The 15726-nt window shown below is 47.3% G+C and overlaps 1 protein-coding gene across 1 annotated transcript in view; it reads right to left on the minus strand.

Annotated features, from left to right (window-relative positions):
* Window positions 1-15726, minus strand: part of LOC142558382 (sulfhydryl oxidase 1-like) — a 136650-nt gene that overhangs the window by 17301 nt on the left and 103623 nt on the right. The gene's annotated exons all lie outside the window — the stretch shown is intronic.

Raw genomic sequence — 15726 nt, forward strand, 5'->3', positions numbered from 1 at the left:
TACCGCTTCCAGGAACTAATGCAGTATCTGGAACGCGCGGCTACTCGGTATGACCTCCGATATAAGCCCAGACACGTACTATTGCTATTGAGAGCGCTTCGAAATGCGCAATTAATCTATATTTGGCTACTATCCATCGGTCAAGCTGGTGCAGACGTGATAAAGACCGCGGTCCGCCCCATGAAGCACGGTCAGACTGGAGCATACGAGCGCGATCGCGTAGCTGCGTCTGCTGCGCATGGCCTCCGAGATTGCGCGAGCTGGCAGGTTTTACTTCAACCGTCCAATTTGGCACTAATGTGGTGTGCGCCTGGCTGCCCCACGATCGCGCTGTTAGGCCGAGGGCTTTGGCGGCCGCTGCCGCAGAAGGCAGGCCGCGCGAGATCTCAACGTGCCCATTGCCTCTCTTTCGTGTGTTGCGGAAGACATTCACAGGATATATCCCAGGCAATTTTACAGCTCTGTCTCGTGCTCTAGCTGCCTCGAACATTTTGCCCCGTCAACTGTCCGGTCCTTTTGTACCTTTATTTTATCCTGCACTTTTCTATATCCTTATACGTTCATATTGTAATAGGGCTTATTTTTTACCTACGCTGGCGACACGAGCGTAGCCAGTGTAGGAAGTCGCCATTTCTTTACAGCAACAGCTGTATATGACTAACCTTCCGTAGTTTTTTTCGACGTCCGCGAACAGAAACAAACCCATACACAATCGGTTTCATTGTTTACATTGAGAGTAATCACGGACGGGTGCAGTGCGGCGGCGCAGGTGTGAAAATGCGGAACAAATTAGAACGCTCGCCGTGAAAAATAGCGTGCCGTCAAGGTTATCGCAGTATATAAGCAGGAGAGGTATCGGCGCTAAATACAGCTCGTTATCGATGGAGCGGACACGTATAGTTTGCACACCCGAAGAACAACATGCGTACGAGGAGCGCCGGAGGGAACAGCAACGAGAATGTACAAGGCGCCGGCGCGAAACTACCACCGACGAAGAACGTTCCTGCGATGCTGAATGGCAACCATTCCATCTTCACAGAGTGGAATGGTTGTAATTTTTTTTATCTGGTGTGGAAAAAGCGTGGCCCCGCCCAACTACATGAAAACATTTTTTTTATAGCAATGGTAGCATGACAGTGTAGCAATTTATAGCAGTGTAGTTAGTAGGCAAACAGGCTGGCGCTGCAAACACGTGGCGCCATTTTTTCTGCGACTGTCGGCGCTGATATGATGATAAAAATGAAGGGATTGCAGCGAAGTGCTAGTGCGACCGTGTGTCACAGAGGAAGGTGAACAAATCTTCCAAGATAAAACTATCTTACTCACGGATGGTACAGTCTGCATACATGTAGAAGTCTTCGTGCGCTGCGCATTCGCGATGTATTTAGCTGCAGTTTGTCTAGTTTTGTTGCTGAAAGGAAATTCGTACATTGGCTTCTAGTTTCAGGCAAGGGCATATACGCAGCCAGTAAGTGCAGAGTCCGGCGTTTTTCGTCTGTCGATATGGAGAAGACAACGCGCAGTCTGCTCTGATTGGCAACAGCCAAGCGCAGCGTACGACGTCATGGCCTCTGCCCGTCACTACACTTGGAGCCTGCACGAAGTGTAGGTTAAAAAAAATAGCCCTACTAGTTACAGTCAGTACTTGCGGTACGTTTATTATTCTACTGTTCCGAACAAATGATGACGAGATATATACTACATCTAACACGGTGTGTAAATAGGCTAAGGTGTAAAAGGCGCTCAAACAATCAGGCAGTCATGATAAGTTTCATTAAAGCCAAAGAGGAACTTAGGCTGAGAATTAACTCTGCTGAGGATTTATTTTTCCGTGTGCAGCTGCAGGACCTACTAAAAACTAAACCACGTAAATTATGGTCGTCTGTTTCATCACATGATACGACAGCTGTTTCTATGGTGATTAACAATGATTTTACCAATTATCCATTTCATATATTAAATGCATTTGATGAGTATTTCCAGTATGTTTTTACTCGTGACAACGTCATCCAAACAGACATCATTGCTCACAGTGACGTGTCCATCAATGGCACTACCGTTACCGAAGGAAGTGTTTTGAACTTAATATTGAAACTCGATATTAAGAAGTCTGCTGGACCTGACGGCCTTCCGAACTTAATTTTGGTACGGTACTCATTATGGACCTGTCGTTACATTACTATCATATTTCACAGGTCCCTGGCATCATCTACCGTACACTCATCCTGGAAAAGTGGCTCCAATTCTTCCTTTATTCAACACCGGGGTGACAAGCATATTATATCTCGGTCTATTAAATTGGTCTATTATATTATAGACCGATTTCTTTAACCTCTCACTCGTGTAAAATATTAGAGCACATTATTTACACACACATTATGGAATACCTTGAGTCACATAAATTACTAGCTAATGTCCAGCACGGCTTCAGACACGGATTCAGCACATTAACGCAGCTAAGTGAATTTACGCATGACATTGTATTAACCTCGACGCGGGCAACCAAATTGACGCAATCTTTATTGACTTTTCAAAGGCATTCGATACAGCGATTCATTAGAAATTGATGTATAAACTTGACGCCACCCTTAACAATCCCCGCTTTCTCAATTGGAATTTGTTTTCTTTCCCATCGATCTTAATTTGCGTCCTTTAACAAAGCAAATTCCAGGGCGGCAGAAGTACCCTCAACAGTGCCACAAGGTTCCGTGCTGGGTCCGTTGCTTTTCTTCACCTTCATTAATGATTTGCCTCGTCACACAACCTCAAATTTACGTATTTACGTTTGACGACTGCATATTATATCATAAAGTTTCCTGCTTTTATGACCATTTATAACTACAAAAATCACTTTCTAATTTTAGCTCTTGGTGTGCTACCTGGCAAATGACAATTAGCCTTGCGTTTTTTTTTTCTTACAAAATTAGTAATACTCCAATTCAGAGCGTTAGTGAATATAAATACCTTGGTCTTGTTTTCACACCCAGTATGTCTTGGTCCAAACACACAGATTTACTAACCTCAAAGGCACTGAAAGAGTTCGGCTATCTGCGCCTCACATTGACCACAGCCCCAAGGGATACTAAATTAGTTATGTATAAATATCTAATTCGGCCTCTACTAGAATACGAGGTCTGTTAGAAAAGTATCCGACCTTTGGCCACAGAAAAAAAAAAAAAGCTGGCATAACTGGAGCGTTGGAAACCTACCCACCCTCAATGTAGCCTCCTTGGGACTCTACACACTTCTCCCAGCGGTGCTGCCATTGTTGGAAGCATTCCGAGAAGGCCTCTTTCGGAATGGCGTTTAGCTCAGCTGTTGTTGCAGCCATAAAGTCCTCTCTTGTCTGAAATCGCGCTCCTTTCAATGGCCTCTAGATTTTGGGAAACAGCCAGAAGTCGCAGGGGGCCATATCAGGAGAGTAAGGAGCCTGTTGAACTACACGAGTCTGGTTTTTCGCCAAGAAAGTCTAAATCAAGTGCGAGCAATGTGCAGGAGCATTGTCGTGACGGATGCGCCGATTTCCTGTTCTCCACAAATCCGGTCTCTTGAGCCGCACAGCATCACGTAGGCGACGGAGGACATCCCTGTAGTACTCTTTGGTGATTGTTTGACCCTGTGGTGCGTACTAGTCAAAGAAAGCAGTCCGGATCACTTTGACGTTGCTGGGTACTTGGGGGGGCGGGGGGTTTCTTTGGTCTTGGTGACGTGGAATGCTTCCACTGTGACGACTGGGACTTGGTTTCCGGGTCGTACCCGTACACCCAAGACTCGTCGCCAGTGATCATGGTGTTCATGAAGTCGGGGTTCACTGTTTGGGGAATCCAGCATGTACTGTGAGGCTTCAACACGGAGTTGCTTTTGCTCCACCGTGAGCAGCTTCGGCACGAATTTTGCCGCAACTCTCTTCATGGCCAAATCTTCGGTCATAATGAAATGTGCAGAAAAAGTGCTGATGCCCACCTCTTCCGCAATTTCTCGGATAGTCACACGACGGTCCCGCATCACCACAATGCTCACTTCGGCAATGACCTGGTACTTTCGGCATGTTGATGGCCGACCGGAGCGTGGCTCGTTTCCAGCGATGTGCGGCCGTCTTTAAACCGGTTGTACCACTCCTTAATCTGTGTGCTGCTCATAGCATCGTCACCGCGGAAAGCCGTCTGAATCTTCCGAATGGTTTCCACTTGGCAGTCGCCCAGTTTCTGGCAAAATTTGATGCAGTAGCGCTGCTCCAGTTGCTCTGCCATTTTCCTTGCAATAAAAAACCGACGAGAGCCCTGCGCACTACCTCACTCAAACACTGCGTCCCAGCGACTAACGCTATCGACAGCCGAGAAAAAATTCGCGCATGCGCACGAAGGTTCAAGGTCGGCTGATGCAAATGCGCTTGTTTCATATCCATCAGGTGTTCGCAAACAATTTTTTTTTTAAATAAGGTCGGATACTTTTCTAACAGACCTTGTATGCTTCTCCTGTCTGGAATCCACACAAACAACGTGGCGTTAATCAAATTGGGGCCATCCAAAAGAAAGCGATTCGCTTCATATGCCGCAGGTTCGATAGGGATTTTTCACCTTTCACAGCGCTTTCATTCTAGGCTTGCAGCCACTCTCGGATCACCGACGAACGGTTTCACTAAAGTTTCTGCATTGCATTATTAACTTCTCTTGCCAGATTTCAACAGATAATTACCTAACTCCTGCTAAACCATCTAATAGTAGAAGTCACCATTACCTAAACATCGCGTCTTATTCTGCCTGTGCGAACATATTTAAACACAGCTTCTTTCAGTGTAATTGCATATTGGAATTCTTTGCCTGGTCCTACTCGTTCTCTGTAAACTTGCTTTTAGCGACTATTGAATTGGTAGTTATTTTGATTTGGACTCTATTGCTGACATTGCTCCTGTTATTTGTCACTGTTCTGCTTTTCACACCGACTCCTGCAATAGCCCAATAGGGCTGCAGTAGGTATAAGCAGCGATGGCGTAGAGGTAGAGCATCTGCCTCGCGTGCAAAAGGACCGTGGCTCAAATCCCGGTGCAGTGCAATTTTCCACCGGATCAAAAAAGAAAAAAATTGGCATGTTGATAAAATTGCACAAACAGGCCTGGAGTGCGGTGTTGTGCTAGAGCTCCCAACAAAGGTTCGCTTTGCCGGATTGCGGCTGAAGCTGGGCGCCGAACGAATTCGCCGGGCCCGACGGCGGGTCGTGTTCGGGTTACATCCGGTGGCGCCGCCGGAGCGGCGCCGTTGAACCACTTCACCGGGATCGCCTGATGCAGGTGCCTCTCGTCCATTCGTCGAAATTCGCACAGCAACCCGCGGTGGGTCCTGACTGGAGGTTCGAGCCGATGGCAACTGCATCGACTCCTGTGGTTATAAAAGCCCGAACCACGGGACGACGACGAGGACAGCAAGCAGAGGCGTGCTCCCGTTTCTCACCGCACGCTTTAGTGCGAGTCCATTATGCCCTGGCCTCTGAGCCGTTCATGTAACGCCCTTGTACATACTGCATATAAATGTTTCGTTTAATCACCGTCGCCTTGGATCCTCCTTCGCAACAGTGGCGGCAGCGTTGAGACGTCTCCGTCACAACAGCGGCCTGATCCCGGTGACCAGCACCGGTAACGCACTCCCTCACCAGAACAGGATTGGCCACCCTGGTGCAGTACTTGGCCACAACCTCCTATATGAATACAACAATCAAACCCCGGCCCTCAGTCCCCAGCAGCTGCGAAGCAACTGACCACAGCGGCGGTCAGACCTGTGACGCAGCAGAGGGTGCTAAGAATCTCTGGATCCGGACAGGCCGCCATTGGAATCTCAACCTGGCAATGCTTAACGCTAGAACGTTATCTAGTGAGGCGAGTCCTGTTGGAGGAATTAGCGGGCATTAAATGGGATATAATAGGGCTCAGTGAGGTTAGGAGAATAAATGAAGCATATACAGTCCTAAAACGCGGGCACGTCCTGTGCTACCGGGGCTTATCAGAGAGACGAGAACTACGAGTCAGATTCCTTATTAATAAGGATATAGATGGTAACATACAGGAATTCTATAGTATTAACGAGAGGGTGGCAGGTCTTGTTGTGAAACTTCATAAGCGGTACAAATTAATGGTCGTACAGGTCTACGCACCTTCATCCAGTCATGATGACCAGCAAGTCGAAAGCTTCTATGAAGACGTGGAATCGGCGATGGGTAAAGTCAAAACAAAATACACTATAGTGATGGGCGACTTCAATGCCAGGGTAGGCAAGAAGCAGGCTGGAGACAAGTCAGTGGGGGAACATGGCATAGGCTCTAGGAATAGCAGGGGAGAGTTATTAGTAGAGTTTGCAGAACGGAATAATATGCGGATAATGAATACCTTCTTCCGCAAGCGGGATAGCCAAAAGTGGACGTGGAGGAGCCCGAATGGCGAGTAGAAATGAAATAGACTTCATACTCTGCGCTAACCCTGGCATCATACAAGACGTGGACGTGCTCGGCAAGGTGTGCTGCAGTGACCATAGGATGGTAAGATCTCGAATTAGCCTAGACTTCAGGAGGGAACGGAAGAAGCTGGTACACAAGAAGCCGATCAATGAGTTATCGGTAAGAGGGAAAATAGAGGAATTCCGGATCAAGCTACAGAACAGGTATTCGGCTTAAACTCAGGAAGAGGAACTTAGTGTTAAGCAATGAACGACAATCTTATGGGCATCATTAAGGAGTGTGCAATAGCCGTCGGTGGTAACTTCGTTATACAGGATAAGTCAACGACTGAATTTTCGGACGCCCAAATTTTCGGACATGCCTGATATTTCGGACGTCTTCGCAGCACCGCCACGGGCCCCATAGAATCAATGTACAAGGACATCTGAAGTTTCGGACGCTCGAACCCCCCGCCGTCCAATTTTCCGGACTTTTTGACGCGACGGAAGGTCCTTTATCTCCTCGCGCAGCGCCCTTGCGAAGGAAATCGACTTGCAGCCGAAGCATATCACCGCTTTGAAACACAACTAGCCAAATCTAGCAGTCACACATCGATTTGGTCTGGCCACGCTGGCTATGTTCATCGCCGCCATCGCCGCACTTTCGCCTCCGACGGTGTTTCCGGAGCGGCGCCATTTATGGCGTTTTTCACTGGTCGATTCGGAGCAGTATTTCTTGCTCCGCGGCAACGAATCCGAATTTCACTGGTCGATCTGGAGCGGGCTCGCGCGTTCCACTGGTCGTTTCGGATCAACTCGCTCCGCGCCGGATCGCTCTCACTTGCTCCGCCGCCGAGGCGCGGATTCGGGCGGAAGTAGCTCGCGTCGCTTCCGTCTTCAAGCGAAATCGGTACCCGCTTGGTACGCACAACATTGTGTTGCTTCGCAAAATGGCTGCGTTCGGTGCTGCTGTAGCGCTCGCGAGCGATGAGAGCCCGGACGACAGCGATTACGAAGTGACGCAGGTGCTGTACGAAGACTTCTGTGCACGTTGTCCATGCACAATCCTTGCGGGCGCGACATGGAAATGACGGACTATGCGACTGCCACGGTCAAATTACACACGGGGAACGGCGAGTTTGGTTGCCGTGGAAACGTACAGAACGGAAGTAGGGCATGGTTTTCGGAACCGGTTCGTGCGACGTGTACGCAGACTTCCTGTGTGATCCGCCGCGGAGCGTTCTTGCGCTCCACTGGCCGATTCGGATTTGTGAAACCCGAGCGCTCGCTCGAGGATTTCGGCGGCCGCTCCAGATCGACCAGTGAAAAACGCCATTAGTTTTGTTTGCGCCGGCTACGTTTTGGCATGTTTTGGCTAGCGTGGTATGTGGTTGTGCTGCTTTGTCAAGTGTGGGTTTCCAGATTTGGCTACTTTGCGCCAAATTGGCTACTTTTTGAGGCTGTTGGCGGGGAAAAAAATGCCGTGGCTACTTTTGAACTAGCTTGACTATCGTAAAAATTGGATAGAAACTTGTGTAGCTCATATTATGCAGCAACATTAGCAAATATTTAGGCCAACCCGCAACAACGACACTTCAAATCTTTTCAAGCTGGTCCATCATCATTGTCAATCTGACTCTGGCGCTTTCATTTCATGCAAAGGATTTCGCACTGGTGACGTCACAGCGTGTTCCGTCTTCGCATTGACGTTCCGAGTCAGGCCTTCCACCTTCCACACGTGCCAGTCCTGATGGGAAGGCAACGTGAGGTGGGATCCTAAGACAACCCGAAGCTGCCCGAAGTTTGCAAAATCGAACACTTGGACAGCTGGTCACGTGATAAACGTAAACATGCTACCAGCATGTCAGCGGCCGGTCTGGCCGGTGCGCTCTCGGCGTAATCGGTCCATTTATATGTTCCCAGCTTGAAAATATACAGCTGTATTCTGGAATACGATCACTACTGCGAGATTTTGCGCGACTGGCATCTCACTTTGCAGAGCGTAACAAACGGCCTGCGACGCGTCAAATGCGAAGACGCAAAATCGCACGTAAATAATCGCGAAAGCGATCGCTCGAGGATGACTCGAGCTTTGTTTGACCTTCTTCGAGAAATGTACGCCAAGATCAACTCAAACATTTACACTGTGATTCTGATTTGTGATAATATTCTAGTCATATTACATGCTGATCAAAGCGCTGTTAGCTGTAGTCATTTATATACGTTTCATAATATTTTTTGTATGTTCCTGCGTTTACTAAAAGCAACTTTAAGTGTTGGCTGTGATAATGTCTTCAGAGTTGCATAATAAATGAAACTGCAACGTTTTTCTATAGCATGGCTACTTTTTTGGCTACATTTCTGTATGTGGCCAAAGTTGGCTACTTTTCTGGCTACTTTCTCAGATTTTTTGGCTACTTTTCACATTTTGGACCTGGCAACTCTGCGACGCTAGGCCTAGGTGCTTCGACGCTCGTCGGCGAACTACACTGTTCGCAACTTGAGGATTTCGCTTGCCTTCGATGGCCCCCACTCTGTCTTCATCGTCCTCGCCGATGGCATCGAAGCGCGGAAAGCAGTACCGTCGGTTAACGATGGAGAAGAAAGCTGTCATTATTAAGCAAGTCGTGAGCGGCCGATCGCAGGCTGGCGTGAGCAAGGAGTTCGGCGCCCATGGGCGACGTGATCAGGACCTACTGTATAAGGGGCGACCTGCGCGTGCGGCGCTGCGCCAGCGCCGCTGATTTGCTTTTGCTTGTGTGGCTTTCTTTAGTTTTCCAAACCGCCGCCGCGAACAGTGGCGCTAGTGCTCACCCCCACCTAGAGTTACTGTATGTGCTACCGCATATACAGTAACTCTACCCCCACCTACCCCAACCACGTGGCCGGCCGCACGCACGGGCAGCAAGCATGTTCAGCGAGAGCACAGAAGGACGCAAACGCACGCGCGCGAAACAATCGATTAGCTGAGTGCTTGGTGATCTGTTGGTGTCGCTAGATCTTGATTACCAGATTCTATTTCCGTGACACTGTGATTCTCAGCCCCGTGGGCGCCGGCTTTCGCGTTTGCGGCTTCTTCATGCACGATGGTTAACTTCTGCATACCGTTGTGAAAGTCAAGCGGCCGAGCATCAAGAGGAATTTCATTTCACGAGTTCCCCGTGACCGATATTAGAAACCAATGGTTTAAACCTGAACAAAAAAAGAAATGGCTGGGGCTTAGCTAAGGTTAAGCCTGGATATCTCGAAGCGAAAAGGTTCGGTGATGCTTATTTATGGTTTAGCTTATAGTTATGCTTTATGATTTAGCCTATGATTATTCTTACGGTTTAGCTTATGGTTATGCTTTATGATTTAGCCTATGGATATGCTTACGGTTTAACTTATGGATATGCTTATGGTTTAAGTTATGGATATGGATTACGGTTTAGCTTATGCTTTATGATTTAGCCTATGGTTATATATGCTTATGGTTTCACATATGGATATGCTTTGGCAAGCTTATGGTTATGCTATACGTGTGCCTTGTGTAGTGATGCAAATTGCTTATGAATGATATATACCATAAGCTATGCAGGATTATTAATTTTCTTTATTCATCGTTCTTGGGCACATTGTCTTGCAATTTCTGTACAGCCATAAACACAGCTCTCTGTATCGGTAGTGTCACTCTCTTCTCCTTCCATGTTGAATGCGCACGCCTGTTCTCTGGCACGCGGTTATACAGTCGGCCTCCGCGATAAACACGCGCTTGCGGCGAACGTCAAACGACGACGCGGCAGTGGCCACCTGCGCCGACTCCGAACACGCTTACGGAGCCAATTCCGAAATACGCCGGCTCGCGCGAAGCTTGGTGTCGACTAACGTAGCGAAGCTTTTCGCTTCAAAAGCCCAACTCCAGAAAAGTGCTTAGAGTGTAGAGACTATCTGTGTGATGGCACAATAAAGCGCTCTTGGAATTTTTCAAGCTAGACTTTCGTTATCATTTAGTAAAGTGGCGTAAATAAATACGTCAATAACAGCACATTTTTACTATTGTGGCATGCACTGCAATTAAAACCACTCACGTTCTGCCGCGCTCTCAACGGCACGTCACTTCAGTGAACGTGCCGAATGCAGCAAAGGAACGCGTGGGCCCTGCAAAGCGGTACGTAGTGCGTTCATTGCGTCCGGCTCGAGACTAGCGAAACCTACGGCAGAATGAAGTGCGGGCGCGCTCAAACCTCGGCTAGCGCGGAAAGTGCGCACCAGACCTTATTGGCAAAAAAAGGAGGGGAAAAAAAGCTCTAAGGGATTACACTATTTCAATCCTAGCAGCCGCGCGGCCGCGCCTTCAAAGTAGCATCGCACTGCACAGCGAAGATACCAAATATCTGGGGCATGTATGCAATGTATCGATGTGGATTTTTCTAGCCGCACCCTGTCAATAATGTGAAATGCCGAGTTTACTACAGCTCCTCTGCGAATTTTTACCGTCATCGCCGTACTACTAAAGGCAGGGCCGGAGCGTTTCGGGCGTTGCTGTGAGGGTATGTGAGGGTGAGCACTGGCGGCCTCTACCGGCACGCTTGGTCCCTACTCAATGATCACGTGGTATTTCTTCGGCCGCGCGCTGCCGTAGGCGACCACGGGATGCGCAGGTCGCCCTTTATACAGTAGGTCGTGGACGTGATCAACGACCTCCGCTCTGCTGGGTTTCCATACCCACGGAAATAACTTTTGAACAGTTTGTTGACGCTGACAACGAGCTCGACTTCTGCTCAGAACTGACTGACGAGGAAATAGTCCGTCAGGTTGTGGGGAATTCAGAACACTCAGATTTGAAAATGAGGAGCCAATGCCTACGCCGCCTACAAGCGCCGAGTTAACGCGAGCACTGTTGACTCATTCATCGGTGTACAGTGCTGACATGACCCTTGCTCAGATCGAGGCGAATATGATCGCATGCAACCGGAACGCCGTCCAAACAACAATAAAAAAGTTCTTCAAGCCACTGCAGCAATAACACCGGCTGCCCGACGATGCACATGTACATAATAAACCGGCAGTCGGCTGCATACAGAGTTTTTCAACGCCTCTTTTTACAGCCACTTCATTGATACTTTGGCAGGGTTTCGGAAGCCTGGTACTTCGCCCTTTACCTCTAGATCCGAGAAAAAAAAAAGTGCGTTTTTTCGCATGCATTCATTTTTTCGGACTGCCTAAATTTTCGGACGTTTTTACGTTCCCTAGAGGGTCCGAAAAATCGGTCGTTGACTATCAGTAAGCCATCGCAGGAGACGAAAGATCTGATTAAGAAACGCTAATGTACGAAGGCCTCTAACCCTACAGTTAGAATAGAACTGGCAGAACTTTCTAAGTTAATCAACAAGCATAATATAGCCGACATGAAGTAAAATATGCATAGGATTGAGCATGCTCGCCAGAACGGAGGAAGCCTAAAAGCAGTGAAGAAGAAACTAGGCAAGAATCGGATGTATGCGTCAAGAGACAAAGCCGGCAATATCATTACTAATATGGATAAGGTAGTTCAAGTGGCTGAGGAGTTATGCAGTACCAGTGGCACCCACGACGACAATGGAAGAGGGAATAGTCTAGAGGAATTTGACATCCCACAAGTAATGCCAGAAGTAAGGAAAGCCTTAGGAGCTATGCAGAAGGGGAAGGCAGCTAGGGAGAATCAGGCAACAGCAAATTTGTTGAAGGATGGTGGGCAGATTGTTCTAGAAAAACTGGCCACCTTGTATACGCAATGCCTCATGACCTCGAGCGTACCGGAATCTTGGAAGAACGCCAACATAATCTTAATCCATAAGAAAGGGGATGCCAAAGACTTGAAAAACTATATACCGATCAGCTTACTGTCCATTGCCTACAAAGTATTTACTAAGCTAATTGCAAATAGAATCAGGAAAACCCTAGACTTCCGTCAACTAAAGGACCAGGCAGGATTTCGTAAAGGCTACTCAACAATAGACCATATTCACACTAACAATCGGGTGATAGAGAAATGTGCGGAATGTAACCAACCCTTATATATAGCTTTCATTCATTACGAGAAAGCGTTTGATTAAGTTGGAACCTCAGCAGTCATGCAGGCATTACGAAATCGGGGTGTAGATGAGCCGTATGTAAAAATACTGAAAGATATCTACAGCGGCTCCACAGCCACCGTAGTCCTCCATAAAGAAAGCAACAATATCCCAATAAAGAAGGGCGTCAGGCAGGGAGATACGATATCTCCAATGCTATTCACAGCGTGTTTACAGGAGGTATTCAGAGACCTGGATTGGGAAGAACTGGGGATAAGAGTTAATGGAGAATACCTTAGTAACTTGTGATTCGCTGATGATATTGCCCTGCTTAGTAACTCAAGGAACCAATTGCAATGCATGCTCACTGACCTGGACAGGCAAAGCAGAAGGGTGGGTCTAAAAATTAATCTGCAGAAAGCTAAAGTAATGCTTAACAGTCTTGGAAGAGAACAGCAGTTTACGTTAGGTAGCGAGGCACTGGAAGTGGTAAGGGAATACATCTACTTAGGGCAGGTAGTGACCGCAGATCCAGATCATAAGACTGAAATAATCAGAAGAATAAGAATGGTCGGGGGTGCGTTTGGCAGGCATTTTCAGATCATGAACAGCAGGTTGCCATTATCCCTCAAGAGAAAAGTGTATAACAGCTGTGTCTTACCAGTACTCACCTACGGGGCAGAAACCTTGAGGTTTACGAAAAGGGTTCTACTTAAATTGAGGACGACGCAACGAGCTATGGAAAGCAGAATGATGGGTTTAACGTTAAAGGATAAGAAGAGAGCAGATTGGGTGAGGGAACAAATGGGAGTTAATGACATCTTAGTTGCAGTCAAGAAAAAGAAAGGGGCATGGGCAGGGAAGATAATGGGGAGGGAAGATAACCGATGGTCCTTAAGGTTTATGGACTGGATTACAAGAGAAGGGAAGCGTAGCAGGGGGCGGCAGAAAGTTAGGTGGGCGAATGAGATTAAAAAGTTTGCAGGGACAACACAGCCACAATCAGCACATGACCGGAGCAGTTGGAGAAGTATGGGAAAGGCCTTTGCCCTGCAGTGGGTGCAGCCAGGCTGATGATGATGATGAGGTATAAATAAATAAAATAAATAAAGCATGTGTGGATGATGATGATGATGATTACATTTTATTGGTGCAAGGGCATATAAGGCCAAAGAGTGCCAGGACATGTGTCCTGATTTAGCAAAATTATGAGTTTAAGACTGATTTAATACGGAGGCTGCATAGAGGCCTACGCGTAAGTTAGATCTATAGATATTAGTGCGTCAATTGTAAAGTAATTACTAAAATAAATATAAGCCCTTAAATGCATTGGCTACAGGCACACATGTTAAATTATTGTGGATAGTCCGAGTCCCTTGCTGTACAATTCTTGCTTACGCAAGAAGTGCGAGAGCTCAGACATACTCTTGTGCATCAGATTGTACCTCACCTGTGAGGCACAATCTCAGGGTTAGGATGGAATGAGATGATTTCTAGAAAATTAACTTGTGCAAGATAATTAAACACTCTTTTAAAGTTAAAAAGTGAATCCTCTGATAACAACATGGAGGGATGGGGTGGTATAAGGGGTGAGTAGAGTTCCCTAAAATGAGCCACTCGCTCTCGGTGATTTTCAGGACATTGAATGAGGACATCCAAAGTGCACCTTAAAGAACCCCAGCTGGTCCATTTTATTCCAGAGTCCCACACTACGGCCTGCCTCATAATGAGATCATGGTTTTCGCACGTAAAACCTAATAATTTAATTTATATATTTTAACACTTCGCTGCGATGTCTGTGCTGTTTACTTCTTTGACACGATATACATGGTTTTGGTCGTCAAGTTGACGTACCTTCTCAAGCAGCAGTGGTCGAAAATGCGCCTCGACGTTTTTGATTACCTTAAAACTACAACTACGGAGTTCCACTTCGGTGTTTTGTGGAATTGACACGGTGGCGCTGACGGCTGAGTCACAGAACACCTATGTAGCTGAGCCGCTGAGCCGGCTGTGTCTAGTGTGAGATATTGTGGCGAATGTACATGCTTTTCAGGTTTCCATGGCGGTGACGAAATCATTAGTTTTTTGTGCATGCTTTGAGCTTGCTTCTGTTTTTGATGCGCTTTTTTTTTTAGCCTTTCAATAATAATTGGGTAGTTTGCCTTTTTTTCTCTCTATCTTTTTCTTGTGCGCGAGGTGTGTTTCGTCTATATTTGGTTTTGCAGGATAGTCAGAGCGTCCTTTCGCGCCACGTACTTCAACACGTGCAACCACGTGGGACGTTTAGTCTTGATAGCCTTCAAATAGTAGCTTGGAAAAGGCAAGACTAATAGCTATTAGTGTTTTTACTGTGTGCTTTGGTATCGGGAATATTGCTATGGCAGGAAAGTGTGAGTGTGGCCGTGTGGTTGAACACGTGCGAAAACGTGTCATACCTTAAGTCTGTGCAGCATTGATTGCTTTTAAAACATTGGTGAGAATTGCTTTGCGGAATTTCAAAGATTTAGATTCTGTGCGCATCGGTTTTTTCCAGAAGGCACGTGCTCTGCATTATTATAGTATTATAGTATTTGCATTAGAAAGAGCTGTGCAATACTTGGCAAGAAAGCCGAGAAAGTGTGCAGTGCGCGGGGGGTCCCTCTAGGCAGACGAGGGGATGGATGAGAATGGAGAGATAAACGAGTAAATCGGCAAACACTGACGTCGACGCTAGGCTGAAAAAAAATGGAGGCTTTCCAGGATGAGCTTGTCAAACAGGTCGAAGAGCTCAAAAATGAGGTAAATCTGGAGCGTGATGCACGGAAGGTAGTGGGAAAAACTACAAGCAGCCGAGGAAAAGCTGACAGGGCCGCCATTGTGAACAAGAATTGTCGTGACAATGGAACGCAGTCCCCCGACGTGACAGGAGAGGGAGTGTCAGCAAAGCACACGGAATGCGTGCAACGTGGAAAGGGGGTAGCTGGAAAGAGCTGCACCTACCGTGACGGCACCACACAAAAACAAAGCAGGAGCACAGGTGTCAATGCCCCTTGTAAAATCTGAATCACGCGGAAAAGGACAAAGGGAAGCAGGGGGAGGTAGGAGAGTGAAATGGTGATTATTTCCGGCGATTCAAACCTAGCTAGGTGCTCAGAAGCACTTGTGGAGAAGGTGAAAGGCGATAGAATAGTGACGGTAGGGACATTTCTAGGGCAGACACTGGGTTCTGTCATGGAGCGAGCAAAAGCAAAGCTCGTGGAAAATTCCCAAGTGCGCAACCTTGTCATAGTATC

Source organism: Dermacentor variabilis, chromosome 1 (genome assembly GCF_050947875.1).
Source record: "Dermacentor variabilis isolate Ectoservices chromosome 1, ASM5094787v1, whole genome shotgun sequence".
Lineage (NCBI taxonomy): Eukaryota > Metazoa > Arthropoda > Arachnida > Ixodida > Ixodidae > Dermacentor > Dermacentor variabilis.